Source organism: Nelusetta ayraudi, unplaced genomic scaffold (genome assembly GCF_046127955.1).
Source record: "Nelusetta ayraudi isolate G7.1 ecotype Tasmania unplaced genomic scaffold, CSIRO-AGI_Nayr_v1 ptg000218l, whole genome shotgun sequence".
In the NCBI taxonomy this organism is placed as follows: domain Eukaryota; kingdom Metazoa; phylum Chordata; class Actinopteri; order Tetraodontiformes; family Monacanthidae; genus Nelusetta; species Nelusetta ayraudi.
The window spans coordinates 95,001-101,178 of record NW_027466267.1 but is presented as its reverse complement, the minus strand read 5'-3'; the positions used below and the strand labels follow the sequence as shown (position 1 = coordinate 101,178).

Genomic DNA, 6,178 nt, shown 5'->3' with positions numbered 1-6,178 from the left:
TTATTCAAAATGAGTAAAAAATAATAACAAGAATTCAAAAAAACCTAGTAATAATAACCTAAAATAAAATAAATCAATAATAATTCACACCAGATGATCAGAGAAAACCAGATTGTTCTCCTCAACTGAGCACAGCACACCATCAAGAGTCCAGGTCGTTAAAAAAGGTTCGAGATCCTCCAACTTTCTGTAGTAGTGAAAGTCAATCATTATTCGGGCCTTGATCGCCCTGCAGCAGAGCAGCACACTGTCAGCGTCCACACTGTCCTCCACCTTCTTCTTCCTGCTGATGTACACCGCCATCTTTGCCTGGCCAAGAAGGAAGTTCAGCAAGCAGCACTTTTCCTCCTGAGTCTTTTTGTATTTAAAACCCAAGATGAAGACCTGGAGAGAGAAACTCTCTCCCACCTTCCTGAACAAGGTGCTTAGCAGGTTAAAAAGTGGCAGCAGACGGGAGCACTGGGTAAAACAGTGAACGACAGTTTCCACTGCCCCACAGAAGGGACAAGTGTTTGACACGGCAGTGTTTAAAACAGAGATAAAAGCGTTGACGGCTAAAATCCCATGCAGGAGCCTCCACTGAAGGTCGGCCGCCCTCTTAGACAGCGGAGCTTTGTAGAGGCTCCTCCATTCAGGCCGGAGCTCCTCCCCCTCAGCCAGGTGACTCCAGGGCAGTGGACGGCGATTCTGAAGCTTCTGCCTGTTGAGCACCTCCACCATCAGAACCGACAGGTATTTTCCCGTAGCGTCCTTCAGGCTCCGCCCACTCCGTTGATCCGGACTGGACCAGATGACGATGGAGGGAAAATCGTCGTCTGAATTTGGGGCGATCAGGCCCCGGCTGTAATCCCCCAACAGGTGCCGTTCTTCCCCCGTCAGGCAGCCTCTCCAGTGGTCCAGCAGTCGGCGGGTGAACCTCCGCGACCTCCGACCCAGAGCATCCGCCAAGCCTGCCGCGTCCTGTAGGTGGGGACCTGCGTACTCCAGCAAGGAAACAAGCGATGTAATTCCAGCTCCCTTGAAAGCCTCAGAAACAGCTACTCCTGCCCAGGAGGGGGCGCTGAAAAGGCCTCCATGGCCTAGAGGTTCCTGCAACAGCCAGTATAGGGACTTGTGCAGAGTCCTCTGTCTCCTCACCAACTTCCACACAGTTAAAAGTCCACGGTAAAACAAGGGAAGGGAGGAAACAGTCACAGAGTTAAAATCCAATAAAAACACCGACTCCTGCAGACCCAGACCTCCAACCCTGTGCAGAACCAGCCGAGCAAGAGGCTTCCACACCAGGTCTCGTGGTCCGTACAGCAGCCTCTGCAGGAACCGCAGGCGAAAAGCTGCGACCCTACTGGCCAGGTGCACCAGCCCTTGCCCACCCTTTTCCTTAGGGAGGAACAGCACCGCCTGTGGCAGCCAGTGGAGACAATCCCAAAAGAAATTAACCAGTTGAACCTGGATTCGTGACAGCAGACCAGAGGGAGGGTCCACCACTGCCAGTCTGTGCCATAAGGCAGAGGACACCAGATTGTTGATGATGAGGGTCCTTCCCCTAAAAGACATGGAGGGTAGCAACCACTTCCATTTGTTCAGTCTTCCCTCCATTGACTCTAGGACACCGTCCCAGTTTTTCTTTAAAACATCATCACTTAAAAACACCCCGAGATATTTCAGCCCACCTGTGGCCCACATCAGCCCCCCTGGTAAAACCAGCTCGGTGAGAGAGCCACTACTGGTGGCAAAAGCTTCGCTCTTGTCCCAGTTGACTCTTGCTGAAGACAGTTTGTTAAAAAGGTTTGTGTTACTTTCTAAAATCCTAATGTCCTCTCGAGTGTTTAAAACAATCATCAAGTCATCAGCATAGGCTGACAGTTTTATGGGTGCGGGGCAATCAGGAAAACAAACACCTGACAGGTCTTTCCTTAGTTTGTGCAGCAGGGGCTCAATGGCTAAAGAGTACAACATGCCAGAAAGTGAGCAACCCTGCCTCACACCCCTCCGTACAACAAAAGGCGCAGCCAGACCGCCGTTGATTTTCAGTATAATCACAACGTCACGGTACAAAACCTGGATCCAGGCTATAAAACCTGGGCTGAAACCGAAAGCTGCAAGTGTCTTCCACAGATATTGGTGTTCAACCCGGTCAAAAGCCTTTTCCTGATCTATGGAAATAAGACCAGTCGCTATGTCCAAAGAGTCGGAGACTTCCAAAACGTGCCGAATCAAAGTGATGTTATCACTTATTAACCTGCCGGGCACACAATAAGTCTGGTCAGGGTGCACGATCTCAGCCATGACCTCCTTGAGCCTCAGGGCCAGAGCCTTCGACAGGACTTTATAGTCCCCACAGAGCAAGGAAACTGGCCTCCAGTTCTCCAAGTCTTGGAGGTCTCCCTTCTTCGGAAGCAGGGTGAGAACTGCCCTCCTGCAGCTCTGGGGTAAAAGTCCACTCCCGAAGCTCTCCCTGAAAACCTCCAACATGTCCTCACCCAACAATATCCAGAAGGTCTTGTAAAAATCCACTGGGATCCCGTCAATGCCAGGCGCCCTGCCATTAGCGAGGCTCATGAGGGCCACATGAAGCTCTTCCAGAGTGAGTTCGGCAGACAGTTGGTCCACAGCTGACGCTCTAATCCGAGGCAAGTCGGACAGAAAGGCCGACTCCAGTCCTGGAATCTCCATCCACTCAGATTTAACAAGGTCCATGTAGAACTGTGTGGCGTGCCTCCGGATCTCTGTGTTCTCCGTCAGCGAGGAGCCATCACCTGATCGCAGACAGTGGATGGTCTTCCTCTGGCCGTTCCTTCTCTCCAGACCAAAGAAGAACTTGGATGGGGCATCCATCATGGTGGCGTCCATGAACCGGGAACGAACCAGTGCTCCTTGTGCAGTGATGCCCAACAGGTTAGCTAAAGTAGCTTTTTTACTCTTAAGGGCTTTAACCTGCCCTTGATCTCCTGTACAGTCCAGTAGGTCCTGTACCTCAGTCTCCAGGTCCTTAAGGGATCTGGTAATGTACTTAGTGACGTTGCGATTATATTGCTGACAAAATTGCTGTACAACTGTTTTACCATAGTCCCACCACCTCGACACTGAGGTGAATGAGGACTTTTTTTCCCTGTGTGAGAGCCACACTAACTTAAAAGCCTCTCTAAAAGACCGATCGGCCAAAAGTGCTGTGTTAAAATGCCAATAGGTACTGGATGTTTTGACATCTTGAATGAAGACAGCACAGTGAACCAGGGAATGATCAGACACACCTATCGGGACAATGTGGCAATTTTTAAAAGCACGAAAATGATGTTTAAAACAATAAAAACGATCTAGTCTGGCCAGAGTTAAGGTGCTGTTTCTGCGGTGAAAGCAGGTGTACTGCCTGGACCTGCTGTTAAAAACCCTCCATACGTCTCTCAAGTCGTGGGTCTCGATGAGACGATTGAGCCGAACAGCCGAGGCAGGATGAGGCTCCAGGTGGTTCCTGTCCACTGTGGCCTCAACAGTACAGTTAAAATCACCCCCCAGAAATAAAAACTCATCAGCAACTCCACCAATGACATCACAAAGAGCGTTTAAAAAAAGTCATTCTATCGACAGCGGAGACAGGGGCGTAGACACACACGAAAACCAGTCTTTTGCCCTCAAAGAGCGCCTTCACCATGATGGCGTGTCCAGGCATGATGTCCTGTGTCTCCACTGACTGAGGAGTGAATGCTCTGGAGAAGAGGACCGCCACCCCAGCACTTGTGGACAGCTTGTGGCTGAGGAAAAGCTGCCCTGGCCACTCCTTCCTCCAGTCAACCTCATTGTTAGAGTCACTGTGGGTCTCTTGGACAAAGGTCACATCCAGCTTTTTCAGTTCACACATTTTAAAAAGCGAGGCTCTCTTTGTCGCAGCTCGTGCTCCATTAATGTTAATGGTCCCAACATTAATGTTCATCATTGTGAAAAAAGCACCCAAAACAAAAAACATGACAAAAATAAAATCAGTCATCGTCCTCCATCAGTGCCACTCTGGCTTTGGTCACCATTTTCTTCAGCCTGTACACTTCCTGATCATTAAAAACACCGTCACCTCTAAATCGGCTGACCGATCTAATAAAACCATTAAGATCAGGAAAGACCGAGTCGGGTGTAATCCCCCTCCGACCTTTGTTCTCTGTGAGGAACTTTCTTATCTTCTCAAGAGGATAGGAGGTGACTTTTGCCTCTTGAGAGGCAGTTAAAACGACCTCCTCTTCGTCCTCAGAGAGGTTATGCAGCGCTTTCTTTGTTTTACCACCACCCTGCCCCTTATCAACACATTTCTTCCTTTTACTGACATTAATCTTCAAATCACGTTCCTCCAAAACGTCATCCATAAAAGCGTCGTTCGCACAACTACTTTCAGTTTCAATTCTTTCATTGATTTCTCTAGTTATTCCCACCGTACAATCATTATTTGCATTTGAGGCGCCAGGTTCTTCCGCTGGGCTCTCAACCGCCTCGGCGCCACCGGCGGTGTCAACTCCGTCTCCAATTACGGTGGCATCGATCACACCGGCGGCGGCCCCGACAACAGCGGCATCACCGATACAGATGGCGGCCCCGACCGCCGCGGCAACGCCGGCACCAGCGGCGGCCGGTGCCGCGCCAGCAACGCCGGCACCAGCGGCGGCCGGTGCCGCGCCAGCAACAACGGCGGCAACACCGGCCGCCGCCGCGGCATCGCCGACACCAGCAGCGGCGCCCTCCGTCAACTGCCCCGAACCCGAAGCACCGGCAACTTCCCTCCCGGCTTCGGGAGAAGCTCGGATGAGATGCCCCTCGGATTTACACCCAAAACATTTCATGGTTTCAGACGTGATAAAAACAGTGTAATTAAAACCTTCAATATTAAAATTAACGCTCAGGTTTAGGTGGCTGTCTGCGTCTTTAAGGACCATGTAGACGTGTCTGCGATGGCAAACTACATGCCTCAGTTCGGGAGACTTGCAGCCCAACGACACCATTTTGATCGGTGAGACAACTTGTCCGTACCTGGACAGCGCTTTGAGCAGATCCTCGTTCTTAATGAACGGCGGGGCGTTTGAGATGGTGACTCTCTTGGAAGGGTTGACCAGCGGGTAGACAGGAGTGAAGGCGTCTTTTACAACAATGCCAGCCTCCACCACCTTCTCCACCTTCTCCACGCTGTCCAGGAAAATCACCACCGCACTGTTCATACGCGATGCAGATTTCACGCTGTCAAACCCCACCACCTCCCCAACGGCATAGCTCACTTCTTCCACCGAACAACCGAGCCGCGATACAATCTTAACAGCGTGCCGGCGAGTTAGCTTCTCCAGCTCCGCCTGGCCGCCGCCAGCGGGCATAATGCCCGATAGCACCCCCACCCCACCCCAGTAACAACTGAAAAAGTTAATTAAACACTAACAAAAAAACAAACTGAGGAAAAAAAAAAAAAACATATAACGAGAAAAACAGCAAAGAAAGTACGAGAAAGCACACTCGCACACACACCACGCTCACTTCGCACTCACCACACTCACGCATGCGCAGAGAGAGAGAGAGAGAGAGAGAGAGAGAGACAGCGAGAGGGAGAGAGAGGGAGAGAGAGAGGGAGAGAGAGATAGAGGGAGAGAGAGGGAGAGAGGGAGAGTTGGAACATCACGAGGTTCTGACCCCACACACTGGGCCCACTGGGTGAGTGTGTGAGCAGCAGCACTCCTCTCTCTCTGGGGGTGAACGGCGCCCCCTGAGAACACAACACAGAGAAAACATCCACTGAAAATCTCAACAGTTTCTCAACAGTCTGAGAAGATCTGAGGTCATTTCAACAACAGCTGCCCAAGGTGTTGGCCTGTGAATGTTTGTCCAAGACTGTGGCTCACCCTGTATATCTACATCTATTTCTAGATAGATAGATAGATAGATATACAGACAGGTAGACAGACAGGTGTACTTTAGGCTACATTGTTGCAGCACTAAAAACAATAGAAAAAGATAAAATGTTGAGAAGATCCAAACTTCCAACTACTGCTGGAACCCCACCCTGGGCGACCCCCCCCCTCCTCCCATCCCCGCCCCAACTGGTCCATTAGAGGCTCCTCCCCCTCCCACTGCTCCCAGTGACCCCTCCCTCTGTCCACTGACTCCTCCCTCTGTCCGCTGACTCCTCCCTCCATCCTTTGACACCTCCCTCTATACT

The 6,178-nt window shown here is 50.9% G+C and overlaps 1 long non-coding RNA gene across 1 annotated transcript; it reads left to right on the top strand.

Annotated features, from left to right (window-relative positions):
* The first annotated feature begins 2,184 nt into the window (after positions 1 to 2,184).
* LOC142881805 (uncharacterized) lies at positions 2,185 to 3,887 on the top strand. Its single transcript, XR_012925708.1, has 3 exons — positions 2,185 to 2,634; positions 2,743 to 2,895; positions 3,595 to 3,887. It is a non-coding gene; the product is annotated as an uncharacterized LOC142881805 (long non-coding RNA).
* The last annotated feature ends 2,291 nt before the right edge of the window (positions 3,888 to 6,178 follow it).